Here is a 25,011-nt window from a genome sequence, read left to right on the forward strand (position 1 = left end):
ATTATTATTTTCTTAGTAAGATGAAACGCAGAAAACATTCCTGGAGCCTTCAATTTAGCGTACACGGTGCCCTCTACAGGATTCTGTCGAAACAGCATCCCCGTCAGCCTCGTTTGCAGAATGTACGCATTTTTTTCCAGCATACGTTTTTCTTTATAAATCCCAAAATCTCCTTAGAAATGTAACAAATGTTATGAATGAAGCATTTATAAATGAGTTCCCCAATTAATGCGTTTACATGGCTAGCTCTGTAATTGCATTATTAAAATCACATGAAAACATCTTAATTGCATCAAGGCACGTAAACGTAGTCACATGACAAAAGATAACTTCGTGACTTAGCGAACTCATGTTCTTCATCTCCTCTGTATGGACCATAGAGCTGTGTATCGGAGAGTCTGGCGACACGCTACGTTTCAAGATAGAGAATATAATTCAATATGCTGCTATATTTTGCAATTTTTAAAATCTGATCTCAGGAAAACTTGTCAAGGTATAAAAAGCACACCGCCATGAAATCTGAGTACAAATGTTTGCTTTTTTTTTAACGCAACCATAATAGAGGGGTCTGCATTTATCACAGTCCCTGTAAAAATCTAACATCATAGCACCATAACTACTGCGGATTCAGCCAACGGCGGCAACGTCACTAGTCAGCAGTGTTGTGCAGGTTACTGGAAATTACTACTCATCAATTACCGCATATAAATGTACTTTTAATACGGGTGGGATTGGACCATGTGTCTGCCAGGAGTTTCGACGTGTGGTGGGTGCAAATGGTCGGTGGCGATGTTTCTGCAACACAGATGTTTGCTGATGGGTTTTCAAGCATCGCGGAGACATAGTGCCAATGCATGTGTGCTCTCTGGCTAGTTATATTATTTCAGTGTTGCAGCTATGACAGTGCCAGACAATACAACCGTCTAATTGTATCTATCAGCGTACCTACAATACCACCCATTCATTGCGCCATGGTGAGGTCGGGTGGCGTTACATCATAAACGGGAAATTAAGGGAACATGCTGCCTTTATCCATTAATATTTTCACGCAAGACAAAGGTAAAGAGTGCATTTAAATTTCAGCACCTTCCGTGTTTTTTAATGGCAATTAGTTACATTACTCCTTATAGACAAAAGTAGTGGGGTTATAGTAACGCCTTACTACCAACACTGCAAGGTTTGCTAATGCTAACGTTAGCAGTACAGCCTTATGCTACTTCCTCTCAGAATCAGAATGGACTTTATTGCCAAATGTTGAGCAGGTTTACAACATCAGGAAATTGCTGCGGTGTTCAGTGCGATATCCTCGCAAGATAAGATAGCGTTACCGTCACTGTGCAAATACAATAAGATGTCTTTGGAGCAAGCCTGTCGACGCCATGTTAAGGATAAAAGTACAAGTAAAAGACAATATGAAATAAAAGAAATATACAACAACAGGAAAGAAAAAAAAATGCTGGTACTGGAAGCAAAGAAACCAGTAAAACACTGTCAGAGGAACATTGGAGAGCTCGGAGCAGCTGCGAATGTGCCGCCATCATTGTTCATAATTCTTCAGTTTACGTTGCTACAGTGGAAGAGTGAAATGGCTGAAGATGAATTACAGCACTGCTGTCTAACGGTCCGGGGGTCAGACAGAGCAGAAAATAAACCACCGCGGGAACCTTTGCATGTAAACTATTAATTAGAATCTGTACCTTTAGGACAAAACACAACATGGCAATAAGTGTATCGACATATCCCTAGATTCTTAGGAATATTAGCAATACAGAAAAATTTCCAAGTGGCTAAATATTTTGTTGTAAATGAAAACCACGAGTGAGATAAAAACGTCCCCTCGTCATTCCCCTGCATCAAATCCCCCACTGATTGAATGGGTCGCTTAATTATCGCTATGAATTCTGGGAGTCTGTGAAACGTCACGACCGCAGCTCTCGCGTTACTTGCTACCAGGAAGGAATTCTATTCAAATACTTTAATAAATTTATATATATATATATATATATATATATATATATATATATATCTCAATCAATCAATTAAACAGACACGAACTGTAGTGTGTCATTCTACATCTTGTGTTGATAATAAATCGATATTCCGTAAACATTCGATATACGGCCCAGCCACAATTGGTCCGTTTTGTCACCTGGAAACTTAGCAACTGTGTTGTAAGCGAATCTGCAGCGCTTTTATGTTTTTAAAGGTGTCTTCTAAATTTACGCTGCTTCTATTATCTTTCCGCGCTTTTGTCAATATATATCGTGTGTCTTGTCATTTGATTGAAGTGTTTGAAGACTTTGCAGCGTGCTGGCACTAATCGGCCACCGTATCTTAGCAACCGCATCATAACAATTTGAATTTCATTTAGAGTTTTGATTTGAACATTCAAAGCAGCTCAGATTTTCAGTTTCCCAGCAAGATATACGACGCGAAAGATGTCTGCCTTGAACGCGACTGTCTACCTCCAGAGAATTGACTCGTTCCTGCCAAATGGGGCCGTCAGTGTCCGGATTGCTCCGGAAGACATCCCCGGTTCAGTCAGCCATGGTAAGGACGGCAAAATGATGCCCATAATATCTCAGTACTCGAAGAATGAAAGTCAGAATAGGGTTGACTGGTCTTGAATCTTGCAGTCTGTGATAACTATCTTATCCTAACTCGGAACTAAATGTCTTAGGATACTAAATAATAAAATGGTTCACCTTTAGCCCAACAGGGATTTGTTACCATGAAGCAGTAAAAAATACGGGGCTCTTTTCGGCATGTCTACTGTACTGTATAACGAAATCAGTAAAATCTGTGGCTGAGACGTGTTTGAACAAACATCAAATGCTAAGGTAACAGGTGAATATGTCCCCCACATTGCCAAAAGCCAGCCAACGTGAGTAACCCCCTTCCTTCGGCTGTGCCTAAATTCTCGTCTAAATACGCCCATTTATTCACTTGCAGGGTGTTACATTGAGATGGCGCTTTCTTTACAAAAACACATTTTAATTGTGGTCACAAGTTGATACACAAGTACAAGTATCAACGAGAATCGTTTGGTAGCCATTAGCAAGCTTCTGGCATAATTCTAGCGGAATGTTTGATCACTCTTCTTTGCAGAATTTCTAGTTCATTTAAACTAGTTGGGGTCCTGGCACGGACCCACAAATTTTCAATAGGGTTGAGATCGGGGGTACTTCACAAAGCAGGATTTCTTGCTTTGCCGAATAACTTGTTGGAGTTAAAGTACACCTCTGGGACCCGGGTTCGAGTCTCCGCCTGGGTCACATGTGTGTGGAGTTTGCATGTTCTCCCCATGTCGTCGTGGGGTTTCCTCCGGGTACTCCGATTTCCCCCCACAGTCCAAAAACATGCTGAGGCTAATTGGAGTTGCCAAATTGCCCGTAGGTGTGCATGTCAGAGTGAATGGTGTGTGAGTGTGCTCTGCGATAGGCTGGCCCCCCATCCTGGGTTGTTTCCTGCCCCGTGCCTATTGCTTCCGGGATAGGCTCTGGACCCCCCGTCACCCAGTTGGATAAGCGGTTTGGAAAATGGATGGATGGATGGATTATGTGGCTTTTACAATCTGTTTTGAAAGTGATTTATCAAAATGACTTATTTCAGTTTCGACTGTCTTATTAGCAGTTTTTGTGTCAATATGTAGGTATGTGCAAAATGGCCCCTGAAAATGTAATGTGAGTGAGATTGAAGCATTTAGTCATTGATTGCATTTTGAATGAAAGCAAAGTGAAATGCTTAACAATTTAGCCCACATAAGTAAATATTGTGGTGACTGCATGAAGAGTTTTGTCTTAGCAATGGAAAAAAAACTGTAAAATTCACACTGCCTTTCCAAACTGATTGGTGTGAAGAGCAGTGACAGACAGTCCAGACTGATGGGCCATTGACAGTATGCAAAGGTGACTCCAAAGTCACTTCAAAGTTGTAACACTTTAGTAATCAAATCTCATACAATTTTTTGAATCTCTCATTCACCTTTGTGTAGCCATCCCCTATATCTGTAAGCTTCGGAGCTCAAGTCTAGGCTAGAAATATTTATAATGTGATATTTTACAATTTGTCAGCACCACTGAAAATAGGTTTTTGAAAAGTGTATGTTTAAAGTAGATTTTAACAAAAAAAAAAAAATGACATTCTAAATGTTCTCAGATTATTAGTGCTGAGTTTGTGCTGAATAAAAGCATTTGTAGCACTTTGGGATAAATATTTTTTAGATAGGTGAAATATTTAACAGTTTTTCTGAATTGCTGAAGTATTGAAAATCATTTTGGGAACAAAACTGCCGATTGCCAAAAGTCATTTATTGAATCAGTCTCTTGTTTGGTGAAACTTTAAACCATGCTCACCTAGTTAGACACAATTTGCAGATCTCAGTCATCCTTTTTGCAAAATTCAAAACACATTCTCATTCATCAAAACACATTTTGAGCTATGGTGAACTTTGATGCAAAATAGAAAACACAGGCCGCAGAGGTTAAGCGCAGCCCACACACAGTAGTCATTGACTCAAAACTGTTCACACATATTTCTAAACATTTGAAGAAGCCAAAGAGTGACTAGAACATAGAATACGTGCCATAGAAGGATAGGAGTTGCATTTTGAAGTCAAGGTACAAAAGGGTCACACAGAGGATTCTTTCTGCATCACTCAACAAGGGATAGCATCACTAGTCCCAGCACTGAGACATGGTGATGAGGCAGAATGAATATTCTTCTGTGACTCTGGCTTGGCAGTAGCACATTTTACTGTAATATGCCTCTCGTTTGGTTACTTTATGGATTAGTTTTTTATAGTAACTTTTCTAGAGTACTATGTATGGCAAACGTTACATATTACAGTTTTTCTTGTTGTTTACGCACAATTACTTGTACTTGAGACACAATGACTCCAACCCCCTGAACCAATTCTGCTAAACTACAAGCACAATTCCTGCTTTACACTCAAATTGCATTTTTAAAACACACTTTTTTCAAAACACTACACACAATTCTCTGCATTTGGCACAATTTCCATGAAGAAAATCTCTTGTTTTCACAAGGAACACACTGTCATTCAAAATTGTAAAGTAAGTTGCCCTACTTTGCATACTAACTCATCACATAATTGTAATTTAGAAATCAGAGCTTTATAAAAGGCCAACAGGTGAGCTCTTCTGTTTTGGAGCAATGGATGCCAACGTTGGAAACAGAGGCAGAGCCAGAGGAGTGAGAGTAAGAGGAGGAGGACGGGGAGCACGAGGAAGGCCAAAGAAAGTAATCTCTCATGATATCAAAGCCACTTTGGTTGACCATGTGATCAACCATGGTCTAACAATGAGGGAGGCTGGGCAAAGAGAGTTGAAGTCTCTTGATGGCTGGATTCCCCATGCTAGGTGATATTTCCCCCGCTGCTTGGCCAGGGCAAACATTGCTTGTGATGTGGATGAGGTGCTGTGGCCAGACCGAAACAGAAGGGAGGATGCAGCGGAGTTGTTTTTTTTTTTTTATACTGTAACTGTATTCAGTAAATTCTTGGAATATAAATTCAAAAAAAGGCTTACAGTAAGTCACTATGATGAATGAAGAAGTGGTCATAGTGTTTTACATTAAGCACTTCAGTAATCAACTGGTTCTTATAAATGTCTATTCATATGATGGTTTGTGTGTCATTTGAAAACAAAATACCATTTTGAGAATAAATTACATTGTTATGAACGTAAAGTTTCATTTTGCAAGAGAATTGAAGGGTTCTGCCCATTGTGTGTGTGTTTTTTGATTTGTGTGTAGAGTTATGACAATACGGGGCATGCTTTCAGAAAATGTGTATAAACAATTGGGAAAAACTGTAATTATCAGTCATAACTGTATACAAATATTTTTGGTAGACGACCATAATTTTTTTTTATTATTATAGTCTTGCGGTTTCTCATTTACATGTCAACAACAGTTTTGACTGGTACTGTTTTCATTTTTTGCTGTAGAGTGCTATGACTGTTCAGTAGTGTACCTTTAACCAACTGACTTGAGATGCATGATCTGAAAACAGTGTTTGCTTTTGAGCAAAGATAATATAGTTTTGAGAAGATTGTTTGATTTTGCAAGACAAGTGTAAGGTTTTGTGAGTTTAGCTTGAATTTTAGAGTTTGTGCTTAGTGGTTTGATTAAAGGAGATGAGATTTTAGGACATGTGTTTTAGCAATTCAGAAAAACAGTAAAATGTCAAGGCCTGTCAGACTACTTTGAAAGTGGGTGAGAGGCCTCAGACTCCATATCTGGTACTATGACAAAAAATCCCAATCTATCTATCTAGTGCTGCTTCATTATTCCATCCTCTTTGTGCAATGTACTGATGTACAGTACTGTCAGAAAAACAGCATGATACTACCACCAACATGCTTGACCGTTGGTTCGGTGTTCTTAGGTTAAGAAAACAACCTCACCTTGATCCCCTGCAAACATATTGCTTTTCATTGTGGCCAAGCAGAGAAGTTAATGACACATTCACACATCATTGTGACTGCCCCCCCCCTGTGAATGTGCAGCCATCAGCAGCTTTTCAGATTGTTAGCCAGACAGAACACACTAAGGAATGTGTCTATTTTATTCGAGCACAGTACAGAACCATGTGTTTTTTTATTTTTCATTTTCCACTCTGTCCACCTTTATTCTCCACAATCAACTTTATTACTTTGTTTAGGCCTGTATTTATTGTATTGCACACATCTTGGGTCCGCCTCATCTCCAAAAGGTGAAGTAAAATACAAAATTCTTTCATCAATAAACTGACTAAAACACATTTTGCTAGTTATACGCCATCTTTGCCTCACAACAGAAACAATTTCTTAAATTTCACAGGCCATTTATTGCAGTGTAGTCAGTTTATTAATGAATTAGAATTTTGTCTAAATATAAGAAAATTATACTTTTTCTTAGATTTAAATTTTTTGCAGTGAAGTTACAATACCTGATTTCAGGTAAGTCATTTCTGATTTCATAATCACTGCTCTCCCTGGTGGATGGATAAATCATTGCAAGTACTTTAAACACAGAGAGGTAAGGGGCGGATCATGCCGGCCCCCTTGTTCATTACATCATCATGGGGGATCTCATTATAGTCAAGGTCCCACCCAAGACCCAGCAGGGACCTGTCATGGACCAGCCAAGGCCCCATCATGGAAACGGGAAAATTCAAGCGGCTACATCTGTAAATTTGGTGCACATGAACCTTTCCAGTGTTGTTTTTCGCTGTTGTTCTGCATATCAGGGAATCTGTGCACTACATGGTGTGTTTTTATAGGTCAAGTTCCCCTGCTGAAATGCAGGCAGCCCAATTCAAGACCAGCGCATAAGTCTCCCAAGCATGTGTTTCCTATATCCGATAAGATGGCAGAATTTCTCTCAATGTGCAATACTGACTGCCAAGTGCGATATCTGTGATGTATGTGATGTACTTTTCTTGTAGAGTGACATAAGGATTCACTTTAATTAAATGTGTGTCCCCTATCTTTATAATCCAAAAGGACGAACCAGTACCAGCAGTGGAGGCCGTCAGAAGAAATGCCGCACTGGGCCACCGGCACCCAGCTCCCAAACCATATCTGGATCTGCTCCCATCCCGTTGGCGACCAGCAGGGCTCAGCAGGGCAGAAGACGCCGTAGAAATACGGCGGGAGGCCGGTCAGGCCGTAGAAAGAAGTGTAAAAAACAGAAGGGGCCATTTACAAAAAATTTGCAGAACCTGCTAACCTTCAGTAACCCCTTTGATTCAATCCAGGTGGGTGACAAGATCCCGTGTGTGGATCTCACCCAGAGTGACGACGAGGTTGCTACCATCCTGTGTCGCACTCCATCAATGTCAGAGCCTGAGCCCTGCTCACCAGCCTTCTCCTCCACTTCCTTCTTATTTCCATCACCAGTCCCATCCTCTTTTGCCTCCTCTCCATCCCCATCTTTTTTTACAGACTCTCCTCCTCCGTCACCATGTGTAGTCTCACCTGTAAGCCCATCTCCACACCCATCTTCACCTCCAGCCACAGTTCATCCCACCCCTCTGTATCAGGTTCCAGCGCAAGCTGCAGCCCCCTCATCTGAGCTGGTTACGGGTCCGACACCCCTACTTATTTCCCCTTCTGTTGTTTTTGAGAAAATGGAAAGATTCAATAAGATGCATAACTTTTATCTATGCAACTATTCTAAAATGACCTATGATGCCAAGTGCCTTGCTCATTACTGGTGTAATCAGTTTTGGAATGATTTTCAACATGCAGTTTACATCTGCAAGCAGGGGAAGAATCAAAATTCAGAGAATCACTACTCATATGGTGATAATGAGGGTGCCCAAGCTGAGCTGATATTTGATGATGAGGCGCTGGATCAGCTAAGTGCCATCCCCGGGGTCCTGGAGATGGCTGTGGAGATGGGCTATCTTGTGTGATGTAAATAGTTTTTTTATAGAACCTGTAAATAATTAGGTGAGAGATCTCACAAGTACTTAGGATAAGATAAGATTAAGGTAGTTTAACCTTATCTTAACTAATCCTAAGATTGTATGATATAAGATTACATAGGATAAGACTAAGGATAGCTTAAGATAAGATAGTATAGAATAAGATAAGCCTAAGATAGGATAAGTTAAGGTTAAACTAAGATAATATGACATAAGATTACATAGAATAAACTAAGAATAGGTTAAGATAAGATTGTATATAACGTAAGATAGTATAGAATAAGATAAGAATAAGATAGGGTAAGTTAAGATAAGATTATATAATATGCAATAACACAGGATAAGATAAGATAGGTTTGTCAGGGACTGTACTGTTCCTATCCTGCCCTTCATTCCCCAAATGGGGGGGGCACGAGGTTAATATAAAGTTGTATAATTTTAGTTTTTAGTTTTCTTATTCTTCTATTTGTATTAAATAAATATGGATTATTTTGAGTATGGTTTGTGTCTGTGTGATTATTTAAAACATTGTGAAGTTTCACACAAAATTTGATTAGTTTAAATAATGATTGGTTAAACTCATAAGGTTCTCCACCAGAAGGAGACCAAAGTATTTGGTTCTATCGATGATCTCTACGCATGACCCGTTGATGTGCAGCTGAGAGTGGTCACTCCGTGTTCAACAACCATTTCTTTTGTTTTGTCTACATTCAGAAACAGGTGGTTGGCTCTGCACCAGTTCGATAGTCATTGCACTTCCTCTTTGTATGCTTCCTCATCGTGTTTACTGATGAGACCCACCATAGCTGCGTCATCAGCAAACTTGATGATGTGATTTGAACTGTGCATTGGCACATAGTCATGAGTCATCAGAGTGAACAGTAGTGGACTGAGCACACAGCCCTGGCGGGCTCCAGTGCTCAGTGTGGTGGTGCTGGAAGTGTTGCTCCTGATCCAGACTGACTGAGGTTTCTCAGTAAAGTCCAAGGTCCAATTGGAAAGAGAGCCGTTCAGGCCCAGGAGGCTCAGTTCTTCAATCAGCTGCGGAATGATTGTGTTGAATGCTGAACTGAAGTCTATGAACAGCATTTGAACGCAAGTGTCTTGTGGGTAAGGGCCAAATGGAGTGTGGTGGCTATGGCATTGTCCATGGAACAGTCGTGGTGATATGTGAATTGCAGGGGGTCTAGTAATTAGGGCAGCAGGGTCTTGATGTGCTTTATGAAGAGCCTCTTGAAGCACTTCATAATGATGGGTGTGAGTGCAGCAGGACAGTATTTGTTGAGGCTGAACAATGAAGTTTTCTTCAGCATGGGGACGATGGTGGTGGTCTATTTCACTGGTTTGATTGATGAGAGAGAACTGACCGACTTTGACACGGGGAGAAGATGCAAAGTCCTCACTCATGGAATCCTGGTGGAGACTCGAAACCAGGTCCCAATGGTCTGAGACGACAGTGCTTGAAGCTGTGCCATTATGTTACGAGTAGTAGAATGGAAAAATGAAGGACGTTGTTTGAGAGTAATGACTCTGGGCTCTGCTAATGGAATTACTGCTGTTGGGTTCTTGACTCCTTGATGAAGTTTTACAATATTTCCCTCAGTCTAACATATTTGAGCAATCGGACCTGAGCATGAGACTCTGATAGCATGAATGTCACATCAGATGCAAAAGTGACCACTGACTCTTAGAGTCAAAATATTGCATTTACACTACATCAACTAATTTCAACAAAGTCATCTGACCACTAACCTGCTCTGTTAACGACGTTTTCAATTTCCCTTTTTCTGTGTCATTTGAAGTATGCAGCCATTGCTCAATGGCTGCATTGCTCAAATACTGCTGTCATTTTTAGATTAACAGTATTGGTCTAGTTTAATATATGCGCTCACTATTCCTTCTGGTTTTCCTGGTCAGGGTCATAGGGGGTGCTATCACAGACAGCACTGGCTACAGGGCTGGGGTACATGCTGGACAGGGTGCCACTCCTTCACATAACACACACTATGGGCAACTGAGAAACACCAGTTCATCAAACTGCATCTTTAAATGGCGGAAAAAAAACTGCACAAGAATCTACAACCTACTGAACCAGCTTGCCACTTGTTTAACATGCGACTATAATAGATTAGTACTTGCAGTTAATTAGTTTATAAACGTTTATGGCATTATTTTATGGCCATGTGCTTTGCATGTAAGACCTATAAATTATTTACAACTGTTTTTTTTTTTATTGTAACCTGCACAGTTGTAACGTTCCTGGAATATCTTATTCCATAGTTACTGTTTTTCTAGGTATCATCATGTACTTTAGTGATGTACTTTTTATGACCAGTGATTGATGTGACAGAGTAACCCAATCAATAAGCAATTCATATATCTGTGATTTAGGAAAAACGCCTCCTGAATCCACAGAGGTAACACACCCCCAAGCCGCCAGAGGGCACTCTTACCATTTTATATAGTCTGCTGATAATTATATGCCTTTAATACACACTTCTGTTTAAGGTAAATAAGTTAACAAGGGGAGTTGTGGAGGGGTGGGGGAAGGTTTGTTCTGAAGTATTGGAGGAGGGATTATCACTGGAGTGATATATTTACATTTCTTTCATTTGTAGATTTTTTTATGTGTGAATTTTGTGTTCATTTATGGGTTTTTTTTTGTTACTGTAAATCTGGTGAAACTTACCGTCAAGTAGAACAGTTTTGGACTTAAATTTGTAATTTTTCATACAATATATTGTATTTTCAAAATGTTTTTTATTGCTGCGAGGACTATCCCCATTAGGGAAACGGTGCATAACAAGCCTTCACCCTGGGGAAGATGGTGGTAGTGCTATCGTTTGACAACCAGAAGGTTGCAGGTTCAAGCCCTGGTTCCTCCTGTCCCCATCAAAATGGGGCCTTGAGCAAGACCCTAAACCCCAAATTGCTTCTAGTGTGTAGGTTGGCACCTTGCATGGAAGCCTTCGCCACCGGAGTGTGTGTGTGGCATAAAATGTAAAGTGCTTTGAGTACTTGTACGAATAGAAACGCGTTATATAAATGCAGTCCATTTACCCTGGGCAGAAAATGCATTGTTTGTACAGTATGCCTTAGTGACAGAGTACCAATTTCAGAGGGTATTAACTTGAAAAATATGCAATGAAATACCTCATAATAATGTCTGAACATTCAAACACAGCATACAATTCAGTTTGCAAATTTAAACAATTTTATCTAAAAAGGACAGTTTAATTTCAGAGCCAATGGCCGTGTGACAAAAAACATTTGAATTATTATTATTTTCTTAGTAAGATGAAACGCCGAAAACATTCCTGGAGCCTTCAATTTAGCGTACACGGTGCCCTCTACAGGATTCTGTCGAAACAGCATCCCCGTCAGCCTCGTTTGCAGAATGTACGCATTTTTTTCCAGCATACGTTTTTCTTTATAAATCCCAAAATCTCCTTAGAAATGTAACAAATGTTATGAATGAAGCATTTATAAATGAGTTCCCCAATTAATGCGTTTACATGGCTAGCTCTGTAATTGCATTATTAAAATCACATGAAAACATCTTAATTGCATCAAGGCACGTAAACGTAGTCACATGACAAAAGATAACTTCGTGACTTAGCGAACTCATGTTCTTCATCTCCTCTGTATGGACCATAGAGCTGTGTATCGGAGAGTCTGGCGACACGCTACGTTTCAAGATAGAGAATATAATTCAATATGCTGCTATATTTTGCAATTTTTAAAATCTGATCTCAGGAAAACTTGTCAAGGTATAAAAAGCACACCGCCATGAAATCTGAGTACAAATGTTTGCTTTTTTTTTAACGCAACCATAATAGAGGGGTCTGCATTTATCACAGTCCCTGTAAAAATCTAACATCATAGCACCATAACTACTGCGGATTCAGCCAACGGCGGCAACGTCACTAGTCAGCAGTGTTGTGCAGGTTACTGGAAATTACTACTCATCAATTACCGCATATAAATGTACTTTTAATACGGGTGGGATTGGACCATGTGTCTGCCAGGAGTTTCGACGTGTGGTGGGTGCAAATGGTCGGTGGCGATGTTTCTGCAACACAGATGTTTGCTGATGGGTTTTCAAGCATCGCGGAGACATAGTGCCAATGCATGTGTGCTCTCTGGCTAGTTATATTATTTCAGTGTTGCAGCTATGACAGTGCCAGACAATACAACCGTCTAATTGTATCTATCAGCGTACCTACAATACCACCCATTCATTGCGCCATGGTGAGGTCGGGTGGCGTTACATCATAAACGGGAAATTAAGGGAACATGCTGCCTTTATCCATTAATATTTTCACGCAAGACAAAGGTAAAGAGTGCATTTAAATTTCAGCACCTTCCGTGTTTTTTAATGGCAATTAGTTACATTACTCCTTATAGACAAAAGTAGTGGGGTTATAGTAACGCCTTACTACCAACACTGCAAGGTTTGCTAATGCTAACGTTAGCAGTACAGCCTTATGCTACTTCCTCTCAGAATCAGAATGGACTTTATTGCCAAATGTTGAGCAGGTTTACAACATCAGGAAATTGCTGCGGTGTTCAGTGCGATATCCTCGCAAGATAAGATAGCGTTACCGTCACTGTGCAAATACAATAAGATGTCTTTGGAGCAAGCCTGTCGACGCCATGTTAAGGATAAAAGTACAAGTAAAAGACAATATGAAATAAAAGAAATATACAACAACAGGAAAGAAAAAAAAATGCTGGTACTGGAAGCAAAGAAACCAGTAAAACACTGTCAGAGGAACATTGGAGAGCTCGGAGCAGCTGCGAATGTGCCGCCATCATTGTTCATAATTCTTCAGTTTACGTTGCTACAGTGGAAGAGTGAAATGGCTGAAGATGAATTACAGCACTGCTGTCTAACGGTCCGGGGGTCAGACAGAGCAGAAAATAAACCACCGCGGGAACCTTTGCATGTAAACTATTAATTAGAATCTGTACCTTTAGGACAAAACACAACATGGCAATAAGTGTATCGACATATCCCTAGATTCTTAGGAATATTAGCAATACAGAAAAATTTCCAAGTGGCTAAATATTTTGTTGTAAATGAAAACCACGAGTGAGATAAAAACGTCCCCTCGTCATTCCCCTGCATCAAATCCCCCACTGATTGAATGGGTCGCTTAATTATCGCTATGAATTCTGGGAGTCTGTGAAACGTCACGACCGCAGCTCTCGCGTTACTTGCTACCAGGAAGGAATTCTATTCAAATACTTTAATAAATTTATATATATATATATATATATATATATATATATATATATATCTCAATCAATCAATTAAACAGACACGAACTGTAGTGTGTCATTCTACATCTTGTGTTGATAATAAATCGATATTCCGTAAACATTCGATATACGGCCCAGCCACAATTGGTCCGTTTTGTCACCTGGAAACTTAGCAACTGTGTTGTAAGCGAATCTGCAGCGCTTTTATGTTTTTAAAGGTGTCTTCTAAATTTACGCTGCTTCTATTATCTTTCCGCGCTTTTGTCAATATATATCGTGTGTCTTGTCATTTGATTGAAGTGTTTGAAGACTTTGCAGCGTGCTGGCACTAATCGGCCACCGTATCTTAGCAACCGCATCATAACAATTTGAATTTCATTTAGAGTTTTGATTTGAACATTCAAAGCAGCTCAGATTTTCAGTTTCCCAGCAAGATATACGACGCGAAAGATGTCTGCCTTGAACGCGACTGTCTACCTCCAGAGAATTGACTCGTTCCTGCCAAATGGGGCCGTCAGTGTCCGGATTGCTCCGGAAGACATCCCCGGTTCAGTCAGCCATGGTAAGGACGGCAAAATGATGCCCATAATATCTCAGTACTCGAAGAATGAAAGTCAGAATAGGGTTGACTGGTCTTGAATCTTGCAGTCTGTGATAACTATCTTATCCTAACTCGGAACTAAATGTCTTAGGATACTAAATAATAAAATGGTTCACCTTTAGCCCAACAGGGATTTGTTACCATGAAGCAGTAAAAAATACGGGGCTCTTTTCGGCATGTCTACTGTACTGTATAACGAAATCAGTAAAATCTGTGGCTGAGACGTGTTTGAACAAACATCAAATGCTAAGGTAACAGGTGAATATGTCCCCCACATTGCCAAAAGCCAGCCAACGTGAGTAACCCCCTTCCTTCGGCTGTGCCTAAATTCTCGTCTAAATACGCCCATTTATTCACTTGCAGGGTGTTACATTGAGATGGCGCTTTCTTTACAAAAACACATTTTAATTGTGGTCACAAGTTGATACACAAGTACAAGTATCAACGAGAATCGTTTGGTAGCCATTAGCAAGCTTCTGGCATAATTCTAGCGGAATGTTTGATCACTCTTCTTTGCAGAATTTCTAGTTCATTTAAACTAGTTGGGGTCCTGGCACGGACCCACAAATTTTCAATAGGGTTGAGATCGGGGGTACTTCACAAAGCAGGATTTCTTGCTTTGCCGAATAACTTGTTGGAGTTAAAGTACACCTCTGGGACCCGGGTTCGAGTCTCCGCCTGGGTCACATGTGTGTGGAGTTTGCATGTTCTCCCCATGTCGTCGTGGGGTTTCCTCCGGGTACTCCGATTTCCCCCCACAGTCCAAAAACATGCTGAGGCTAATTGGAGTTGCCAAATTGCCCGTAGGTGTGCATGTCAGAGTGAATGGTGTGTGAGTGTGCTCTGCGATAGGCTGGCCCCCCATCCTGGGTTGTTTCCTGCCCCGTGCCTATTGCTTCCGGGATAGGCTCTGGACCCCCCGTCACCCAGTTGGATAAGCGGTTTGGAAAATGGATGGATGGATGGATTATGTGGCTTTTACAATCTGTTTTGAAAGTGATTTATCAAAATGACTTATTTCAGTTTCGACTGTCTTATTAGCAGTTTTTGTGTCAATATGTAGGTATGTGCAAAATGGCCCCTGAAAATGTAATGTGAGTGAGATTGAAGCATTTAGTCATTGATTGCATTTTGAATGAAAGCAAAGTGAAATGCTTAACAATTTAGCCCACATAAGTAAATATTGTGGTGACTGCATGAAGAGTTTTGTCTTAGCAATGGAAAAAAAACTGTAAAATTCACACTGCCTTTCCAAACTGATTGGTGTGAAGAGCAGTGACAGACAGTCCAGACTGATGGGCCATTGACAGTATGCAAAGGTGACTCCAAAGTCACTTCAAAGTTGTAACACTTTAGTAATCAAATCTCATACAATTTTTTGAATCTCTCATTCACCTTTGTGTAGCCATCCCCTATATCTGTAAGCTTCGGAGCTCAAGTCTAGGCTAGAAATATTTATAATGTGATATTTTACAATTTGTCAGCACCACTGAAAATAGGTTTTTGAAAAGTGTATGTTTAAAGTAGATTTTAACAAAAAAAAAAAAATGACATTCTAAATGTTCTCAGATTATTAGTGCTGAGTTTGTGCTGAATAAAAGCATTTGTAGCACTTTGGGATAAATATTTTTTAGATAGGTGAAATATTTAACAGTTTTTCTGAATTGCTGAAGTATTGAAAATCATTTTGGGAACAAAACTGCCGATTGCCAAAAGTCATTTATTGAATCAGTCTCTTGTTTGGTGAAACTTTAAACCATGCTCACCTAGTTAGACACAATTTGCAGATCTCAGTCATCCTTTTTGCAAAATTCAAAACACATTCTCATTCATCAAAACACATTTTGAGCTATGGTGAACTTTGATGCAAAATAGAAAACACAGGCCGCAGAGGTTAAGCGCAGCCCACACACAGTAGTCATTGACTCAAAACTGTTCACACATATTTCTAAACATTTGAAGAAGCCAAAGAGTGACTAGAACATAGAATACGTGCCATAGAAGGATAGGAGTTGCATTTTGAAGTCAAGGTACAAAAGGGTCACACAGAGGATTCTTTCTGCATCACTCAACAAGGGATAGCATCACTAGTCCCAGCACTGAGACATGGTGATGAGGCAGAATGAATATTCTTCTGTGACTCTGGCTTGGCAGTAGCACATTTTACTGTAATATGCCTCTCGTTTGGTTACTTTATGGATTAGTTTTTTATAGTAACTTTTCTAGAGTACTATGTATGGCAAACGTTACATATTACAGTTTTTCTTGTTGTTTACGCACAATTACTTGTACTTGAGACACAATGACTCCAACCCCCTGAACCAATTCTGCTAAACTACAAGCACAATTCCTGCTTTACACTCAAATTGCATTTTTAAAACACACTTTTTTCAAAACACTACACACAATTCTCTGCATTTGGCACAATTTCCGTGAAGAAAATCTCTTGTTTTCACAAGGAACACACTGTCATTCAAAATTGTAAAGTAAGTTGCCCTACTTTGCATACTAACTCATCACATAATTGTAATTTAGAAATCAGAGCTTTATAAAAGGCCAACAGGTGAGCTCTTCTGTTTTGGAGCAATGGATGCCAACGTTGGAAACAGAGGCAGAGCCAGAGGAGTGAGAGTAAGAGGAGGAGGACGGGGAGCACGAGGAAGGCCAAAGAAAGTAATCTCTCATGATATCAAAGCCACTTTGGTTGACCATGTGATCAACCATGGTCTAACAATGAGGGAGGCTGGGCAAAGAGAGTTGAAGTCTCTTGATGGCTGGATTCCCCATGCTAGGTGATATTTCCCCCGCTGCTTGGCCAGGGCAAACATTGCTTGTGATGTGGATGAGGTGCTGTGGCCAGACCGAAACAGAAGGGAGGATGCAGCGGAGTTGTTTTTTTTTTTTTATACTGTAACTGTATTCAGTAAATTCTTGGAATATAAATTCAAAAAAAGGCTTACAGTAAGTCACTATGATGAATGAAGAAGTGGTCATAGTGTTTTACATTAAGCACTTCAGTAATCAACTGGTTCTTATAAATGTCTATTCATATGATGGTTTGTGTGTCATTTGAAAACAAAATACCATTTTGAGAATAAATTACATTGTTATGAACGTAAAGTTTCATTTTGCAAGAGAATTGAAGGGTTCTGCCCATTGTGTGTGTGTTTTTTGATTTGTGTGTAGAGTTATGACAATACGGGGCATGCTTTCAGAAAATGTGTATAAACAATTGGGAAAAACTGTAATTATCAGTCATAACTGTATACAAATATTTTTGGTAGACGACCATAATTTTTTTTTATTATTATAGTCTTGCGGTTTCTCATTTACATGTCAACAACAGTTTTGACTGGTACTGTTTTCATTTTTTGCTGTAGAGTGCTATGACTGTTCAGTAGTGTACCTTTAACCAACTGACTTGAGATGCATGATCTGAAAACAGTGTTTGCTTTTGAGCAAAGATAATATAGTTTTGAGAAGATTGTTTGATTTTGCAAGACAAGTGTAAGGTTTTGTGAGTTTAGCTTGAATTTTAGAGTTTGTGCTTAGTGGTTTGATTAAAGGAGATGAGATTTTAGGACATGTGTTTTAGCAATTCAGAAAAACAGTAAAATGTCAAGGCCTGTCAGACTACTTTGAAAGTGGGTGAGAGGCCTCAGACTCCATATCTGGTACTATGACAAAAAATCCCAATCTATCTATCTAGTGCTGCTTCATTATTCCATCCTCTTTGTGCAATGTACTGATGTACAGTACTGTCAGAAAAACAGCATGATACTACCACCAACATGCTTGACCGTTGGTTCGGTGTTCTTAGGTTAAGAAAACAACCTCACCTTGATCCCCTGCAAACATATTGCTTTTCATTGTGGCCAAGCAGAGAAGTTAATGACACATTCACACATCATTGTGACTGCCCCCCCCCTGTGAATGTGCAGCCATCAGCAGCTTTTCAGATTGTTAGCCAGACAGAACACACTAAGGAATGTGTCTATTTTATTCGAGCACAGTACAGAACCATGTGTTTTTTTATTTTTCATTTTCCACTCTGTCCACCTTTATTCTCCACAATCAACTTTATTACTTTGTTTAGGCCTGTATTTATTGTATTGCACACATCTTGGGTCCGCCTCATCTCCAAAAGGTGAAGTAAAATACAAAATTCTTTCATCAATAAACTGACTAAAACACATTTTGCTAGTTATACGCCATCTTTGCCTCACAACAGAAACAATTTCTTAAATTTCACAGGCCATTTATTGCAGTGTAGTCAGTTTATTAATGAATTAGAATTTTGTCTAAATATAAGAAAATTATACTTTTTCTTAGATTTAAATTTTTTGCAGTGAAGTTACAATACCTGATTTCAGGTAAGTCATTTCTGATTTCATAATCACTGCTCTCCCTGGTGGATGGATAAATCATTGCAAGTACTTTAAACACAGAGAGGTAAGGGGCGGATCATGCCGGCCCCCTTGTTCATTACATCATCATGGGGGATCTCATTATAGTCAAGGTCCCACCCAAGACCCAGCAGGGACCTGTCATGGACCAGCCAAGGCCCCATCATGGAAACGGGAAAATTCAAGCGGCTACATCTGTAAATTTGGTGCACATGAACCTTTCCAGTGTTGTTTTTCGCTGTTGTTCTGCATATCAGGGAATCTGTGCACTACATGGTGTGTTTTTATAGGTCAAGTTCCCCTGCTGAAATGCAGGCAGCCCAATTCAAGACCAGCGCATAAGTCTCCCAAGCATGTGTTTCCTATATCCGATAAGATGGCAGAATTTCTCTCAATGTGCAATACTGACTGCCAAGTGCGATATCTGTGATGTATGTGATGTACTTTTCTTGTAGAGTGACATAAGGATTCACTTTAATTAAATGTGTGTCCCCTATCTTTATAATCCAAAAGGACGAACCAGTACCAGCAGTGGAGGCCGTCAGAAGAAATGCCGCACTGGGCCACCGGCACCCAGCTCCCAAACCATATCTGGATCTGCTCCCATCCCGTTGGCGACCAGCAGGGCTCAGCAGGGCAGAAGACGCCGTAGAAATACGGCGGGAGGCCGGTCAGGCCGTAGAAAGAAGTGTAAAAAACAGAAGGGGCCATTTACAAAAAATTTGCAGAACCTGCTAACCTTCAGTAACCCCTTTGATTCAATCCAGGTGGGTGACAAGATCCCGTGTGTGGATCTCACCCAGAGTGACGACGAGGTTGCTACCATCCTGTGTCGCACTCCATCAATGTCAGAGCCTGAGCCCTGCTCACCAGCCTTCTCCTCCACTTCCTTCTTATTTCCATCACCAGTCCCATCCTCTTTTGCCTCCTCTCCATCCCCATCTTTTTTTACAGACTCTCCTCCTCCGTCACCATGTGTAGTCTCACCTGTAAGCCCATCTCCACACCCATCTTCACCTCCAGCCACAGTTCATCCCACCCCTCTGTATCAGGTTCCAGCGCAAGCTGCAGCCCCCTCATCTGAGCTGGTTACGGGTCCGACACCCCTACTTATTTCCCCTTCTGTTGTTTTTGAGAAAATGGAAAGATTCAATAAGATGCATAACTTTTATCTATGCAACTATTCTAAAATGACCTATGATGCCAAGTGCCTTGCTCATTACTGGTGTAATCAGTTTTGGAATGATTTTCAACATGCAGTTTACATCTGCAAGCAGGGGAAGAATCAAAATTCAGAGAATCACTACTCATATGGTGATAATGAGGGTGCCCAAGCTGAGCTGATATTTGATGATGAGGCGCTGGATCAGCTAAGTGCCATCCCCGGGGTCCTGGAGATGGCTGTGGAGATGGGCTATCTTGTGTGATGTAAATAGTTTTTTTATAGAACCTGTAAATAATTAGGTGAGAGATCTCACAAGTACTTAGGATAAGATAAGATTAAGGTAGTTTAACCTTATCTTAACTAATCCTAAGATTGTATGATATAAGATTACATAGGATAAGACTAAGGATAGCTTAAGATAAGATAGTATAGAATAAGATAAGCCTAAGATAGGATAAGTTAAGGTTAAACTAAGATAATATGACATAAGATTACATAGAATAAACTAAGAATAGGTTAAGATAAGATTGTATATAACGTAAGATAGTATAGAATAAGATAAGAATAAGATAGGGTAAGTTAAGATAAGATTATATAATATGCAATAACACAGGATAAGATAAGATAGGTTTGTCAGGGACTGTACTGTTCCTATCCTGCCCTTCATTCCCCAAATGGGGGGGGCACGAGGTTAATATAAAGTTGTATAATTTTAGTTTTTAGTTTTCTTATTCTTCTATTTGTATTAAATAAATATGGATTATTTTGAGTATGGTTTGTGTCTGTGTGATTATTTAAAACATTGTGAAGTTTCACACAAAATTTGATTAGTTTAAATAATGATTGGTTAAACTCATAAGGTTCTCCACCAGAAGGAGACCAAAGTATTTGGTTCTATCGATGATCTCTACGCATGACCCGTTGATGTGCAGCTGAGAGTGGTCACTCCGTGTTCAACAACCATTTCTTTTGTTTTGTCTACATTCAGAAACAGGTGGTTGGCTCTGCACCAGTTCGATAGTCATTGCACTTCCTCTTTGTATGCTTCCTCATCGTGTTTACTGATGAGACCCACCATAGCTGCGTCATCAGCAAACTTGATGATGTGATTTGAACTGTGCATTGGCACATAGTCATGAGTCATCAGAGTGAACAGTAGTGGACTGAGCACACAGCCCTGGCGGGCTCCAGTGCTCAGTATGGTGGTGCTGGAAGTGTTGCTCCTGATCCAGACTGACTGAGGTTTCTCAGTAAAGTCCAAGGTCCAATTGGAAAGAGAGCCGTTCAGGCCCAGGAGGCTCAGTTCTTCAATCAGCTGCGGAATGATTGTGTTGAATGCTGAACTGAAGTCTATGAACAGCATTTGAACGCAAGTGTCTTGTGAGTAAGGGCCAAATGGAGTGTAGTGGCTATGGCATTGTCCATGGAACAGTCGTGGTGATATGTGAATTGCAGGGGGTCTAGTAATTAGGGCAGCAGGGTCTTGATGTGCTTTATGACGAGCCTCTTGAAGCACTTCATAATGATGGGTGTGAGTGCAGCAGGACAGTATTTGTTGAGGCTGAACAATGAAGTTTTCTTCAGCATGGGGACGATGGTGGTGGTCTATTTCACTGGTTTGATTGATGAGAGAGAACTGACCGACTTTGACACGGGGAGAAGATGCAAAGTCCTCACTCATGGAATCCTGGTGGAGACTCGAAACCAGGTCCCAATGGTCTGAGACGACAGTGCTTGAAGCTGTGCCATTATGTTACGAGTAGTAGAATGGAAAAATGAAGGACGTTGTTTGAGAGTAATGACTCTGGGCTCTGCTAATGGAATTACTGCTGTTGGGTTCTTGACTCCTTGATGAAGTTTTACAATATTTCCCTCAGTCTAACATATTTGAGCAATCGGACCTGAGCATGAGACTCTGATAGCATGAATGTCACATCAGATGCAAAAGTGACCACTGACTCTTAGAGTCAAAATATTGCATTTACACTACATCAACTAATTTCAACAAAGTCATCTGACCACTAACCTGCTCTGTTAACGACGTTTTCAATTTCCCTTTTTCTGTGTCATTTGAAGTATGCAGCCATTGCTCAATGGCTGCATTGCTCAAATACTGCTGTCATTTTTAGATTAACAGTATTGGTCTAGTTTAATATATGCGCTCACTATTCCTTCTGGTTTTCCTGGTCAGGGTCATAGGGGGTGCTATCACAGACAGCACTGGCTACAGGGCTGGGGTACATGCTGGACAGGGTGCCACTCCTTCACATAACACACACTATGGGCAACTGAGAAACACCAGTTCATCAAACTGCATCTTTAAATGGCGGAAAAAAAACTGCACAAGAATCTACAACCTACTGAACCAGCTTGCCACTTGTTTAACATGCGACTATAATAGATTAGTACTTGCAGTTAATTAGTTTATAAACGTTTATGGCATTATTTTATGGCCATGTGCTTTGCATGTAAGACCTATAAATTATTTACAACTGTTTTTTTTTTTTATTGTAACCTGCACAGTTGTAACGTTCCTGGAATATCTTATTCCATAGTTACTGTTTTTCTAGGTATCATCATGTACTTTAGTGATGTACTTTTTATGACCAGTGATTGATGTGACAGAGTAACCCAATCAATAAGCAATTCATATATCTGTGATTTAGGAAAAACGCCTCCTGAATCCACAGAGGTAACACACCCCCAAGCCGCCAGAGGGCACTCTTACCATTTTATATAGTCTGCTGATAATTATATGCCTTTAATACACACTTCTGTTTAAGGTAAATAAGTTAAAAAGGGGAGTTGTGGAGGGGTGGGGGAAGGTTTGTTCTGAAGTATTGGAGGAGGGATTATCACTGGAGTGATATATTTACATTTCTTTCATTTGTAGATTTTTTTATGTGTGAATTTTGTGTTCATTTATGGGTTTTTTTTTGTTACTGTAAATCTGGTGAAACTTACCGTCAAGTAGAACAGTTTTGGACTTAAATTTGTAATTTTTCATACAATATATTGTATTTTCAAAATGTTTTTTATTGCTGCGAGGACTATCCCCATTAGGGAAACGGTGCATAACAAGCCTTCACCCTGGGGAAGATGGTGGTAGTGCTATCGTTTGACAACCAGAAGGTTGCAGGTTCAAGCCCTGGTTCCTCCTGTCCCCATCAAAATGGGGCCTTGAGCAAGACCCTAAACCCCAAATTGCTTCTAGTGTGTAGGTTGGCACCTTGCATGGAAGCCTTCGCCACCGGAGTGTGTGTGTGGCATAAAATGTAAAGTGCTTTGAGTACTTTGAAACGCGTTATATAAATGCAGTCCATTTACCCTGGGCAGAAAATGCATTGTTTGTACAGTATGCCTTAGTGACAGAGTACCAATTTCAGAGGGTATTAACTTGAAAAATATGCAATGAAATACCTCATAATAATGTCTGAACATTCAAACACAGCATACAATTCAGTTTGCAAATTTAAACAATTTTATCTAAAAAGGACAGTTTAATTTCAGAGCCAATGGCCGTGTGACAAAAAACATTTGAATTATTATTATTTTCTTAGTAAGATGAAACGCCGAAAACATTCCTGGAGCCTTCAATTTAGCGTACACAGTGCCCTCTACAGGATTCTGTCGAAACAGCATCCCCGTCAACCTCGTTTGCAGAATGTACGCATTTTTTTCCAGCATACGTTTTTCTTTATAAATCCCAAAATCTCCTTAGAAATGTAACAAATGTTATGAATGAAGCATTTATAAATGAGTTCCCCAATTAATGCGTTTACATGGCTAGCTCTGTAATTGCATTATTAAAATCACATGAAAACATCTTAATTGCATCAAGGCACGTAAACGTAGTCACATGACAAAAGATAACTTCGTGACTTAGCGAACTCATGTTCTTCATCTCCTCTGTATGGACCATAGAGCTGTGTATCGGAGAGTCTGGCGACACGCTACGTTTCAAGATAGAGAATATAATTCAATATGCTGCTATATTTTGCAATTTTTAAAATCTGATCTCAGGAAAACTTGTCAAGGTATAAAAAGCACACCGCCATGAAATCTGAGTACAAATGTTTGCTTTTTTTTTTAACGCAACCATAATAGAGGGGTCTGCATTTATCACAGTCCCTGTAACAATCTAACATCATAGCACCATAACTACTGCGGATTCAGCCAACGGCGGCAACGTCACTAGTCAGCAGTGTTGTGCAGGTTACTGGAAATTACTACTCATCAATTACCGCATATAAATGTACTTTTAATACGGGTGGGATTGGACCATGTGTCTGCCAGGAGTTTCGACGTGTGGTGGGTGCAAATGGTCGGTGGCGATGTTTCTGCAACACAGAGATGTTTGCTGATGGGTTTTCAAGCATCGCGGAGACATAGTGCCAATGCATGTGTGCTCTCTGGCTAGTTATATTATTTCAGTGTTGCAGCTATGACAGTGCCAGACAATACAACCGTCTAATTGTATCTATCAGCGTACCTACAATACCACCCATTCATTGCGCCATGGTGAGGTCGGGTGGCGTTACATCATAAACTGGAAATTAAGGGAACATGCTGCCTTTATCCATTAATATTTTCACGCAAGACAAAGGTAAAGAGTGCATTTAAATTTCAGCACCTTCCGTGTTTTTTAATGGCAATTAGTTACATTACTCCTTACAGACAAGAGTAGTGGGATTATAGTAACGCCTTACTACCAACACTGCTAGGCTTGCTAATGCTAACGTTAGCAGTACAGCCTTATGCTACTTCCTCTCGCAAGATAAGATAGCGTTACTGTCACTGTGCAAATACAATGAGATGTCTTTGGAGCAAGGCTGTCGACGCCATGTTAAGGATAAAAGTACAAGTAAAATACAATATAAAATCAAAGAAACATACACCAACAGTAAAGAAGAACAAGGATGCGTAAAATACTGGTACTGGAAGCAAATAAACCAATAAAACACAGTCAGAGGAACACTGGAGAGTTCGGAGCAGCTGCGAATGTGCCGCCATCATTGTTCAGAATTCTTCACTTTGCGTTGCTACAGTGGAAGAGTGAAATGGCTGAAGATGGATTACAGCACTGCTGTCTAACGGTCTGGGGGTAAGACAGAGCACAAAGTAAACCACCGCGGGAACC

At 40.1% G+C, this 25,011-nt stretch overlaps 1 long non-coding RNA gene across 1 annotated transcript in view; it reads left to right on the plus strand.

Annotated features, from left to right (window-relative positions):
• The window catches only part of LOC125728143 (uncharacterized), a 270,792-nt gene that overhangs the window by 25,206 nt on the left and 220,575 nt on the right, over positions 1-25,011 (plus strand). The window lies entirely within an intron of this gene.

The sequence above is a fragment of the Brienomyrus brachyistius genome, unplaced genomic scaffold (assembly GCF_023856365.1).
Source record: "Brienomyrus brachyistius isolate T26 unplaced genomic scaffold, BBRACH_0.4 scaffold171, whole genome shotgun sequence".
NCBI lineage: Eukaryota > Metazoa > Chordata > Actinopteri > Osteoglossiformes > Mormyridae > Brienomyrus > Brienomyrus brachyistius.